The sequence below is a fragment of the Lutra lutra genome, chromosome 13 (assembly GCF_902655055.1).
Source record: "Lutra lutra chromosome 13, mLutLut1.2, whole genome shotgun sequence".
NCBI lineage: Eukaryota > Metazoa > Chordata > Mammalia > Carnivora > Mustelidae > Lutra > Lutra lutra.
The window spans coordinates 14159868-14161679 of record NC_062290.1 but is presented as its reverse complement, the minus strand read 5'-3'; positions in this window follow the sequence as shown (position 1 = coordinate 14161679).

Here is a 1812-nt window from a genome sequence, read left to right as displayed (position 1 = left end):
TTGCCTAGTTCAATTCTTGGTTCTTCTACTTGCTAACTGTGTGACCTTTTACAGGGCACTTAACCTCACGGAGTCTCAGTTTCCCGAACTGTAGAATAGCTTAGTGATGGTACCTACCTCACAGGCTTGCTGCAAGCATTAAATGCATTAACATACATGGAGAAGTTAGAATAACTGTTTTGATTGTCAATTACTTGCAGTAGAGGAACCATCTGGCTATCCCTTGCCTACAGACAACTACAAGATTCAGTGACATCAATAAGTATAAGAAAAAACACCGTGAGTGCTCGTTCTTTGTCCACCTTCTTTTCTTTTCTCACTTTCTCCTGTCCCTCAAAGAAGCTACAACAAAAGACACATTTTCTTAGCACTCAAATTAAGTCATGAGCCAGCCTATCTAACAGTTTAAGTCCTTCTGCTTTAACGACCATATCTAATCTTCCATTTGATCATGATATTTGGCATACTACCAAGGTTTGGGATTTTTCCCCCCATTATTTTGACTTAGGCCCTTAGTGAATTTAAATTTCCATGCTGTTGTTTGGGGCTTGGGGGAGGTTTGTTTGATTGTTTTACAGTGCATTTTATCAAGAGTTCATTTCCCAATGTAAACACCAGGACTAATATTCCTAAAACTTTATGACTCATAAAATGTATATCTCCCCACCCTACCCCCCATTCAGTAGCATGATAGCAAATCTTTAACAGATTGCCTTGCACCTAGGGAGGTGGCTCCCAGTGCTCACATAAATAATTTATGCTGATCAACACTTGCTCAAATTAATGGAAATGATAATGTTGTAAAGAAGGCATTTTGCTGGTTCCAAGTCTGTTCATTGGAGTAACATTATTGGTATCCCTGAATATGCAGGAAACCTGAGAGTAGAAAGCTCAAAAATCACAGGTATAGGTCTTGTTTTTAAAAATGTCTTGATAGTCAGCTAAGAAGAGCATTTTCTTTCAGTACAGGTCTAATACATACTATGTACTATTAACACTTCACTGACTGGGGTGGGGGGTGTGCAGAAATAGCTCTCTCTTTGGCATTGCTGTAATTTTTCTATCAGCCAACAACTGTGGTTTCCTGAAGTAGCTAAAACCTGAAAAAAAAAATGACACAGTTCAGAGAGAAGGAATGGGAGGGGGCTGGTGATTCATGCATCCTCAGGAAGAGGGTTGGACATGACCTCTGAGACACTTCCAACCCCGTTTTCTTGTTTTTCTACCATTCTACTCAAACACTAATTTATAGCTTAATTTTAGTTGCACCTCAAACATGGAGAGGTTTTCCCTCCCCCTTCCCCATTCCCCAGTGTTTTGGTTTTATACATACCCCCCCACCCTGCCAAAATGGATCAGATGTGTATACAAGTTAATTTGAAGTCACTTTTTATTCATGCAGTTTTTTGAGGATCATAATAGTTATCAAATGAGTCTGGGTGGCATTAAAGAAAAACTCCAAACCAAATATAGCTCTGGCATTAAAGTCTGGATTTCACCTAGACTGTAAGACAACACTATTTGCTCCTTTGGAGGAAGAAGAAAGGATATATTCTTGACCTTAAGTGTCCTATTCTTGATCCCTTGTAAACATGAAAAGCTGGCAGCTGGGTGTTTGTGTGCTAAACTCCGCCCCTCATCCACATACCCTGTTTGGAGAAACTCAGAGGCACTTCCTGTTTGGGGTCATGACCTCAGGCCAGAAATTGCAACTTAGGCAGAATGAGAGCAACAATATTTGCAAGTAGGACTGGCACCTCCTAAAAGCCATCCTGGCCTGCCAACAAACTCAGAACCCAAACTTAGGCAGAG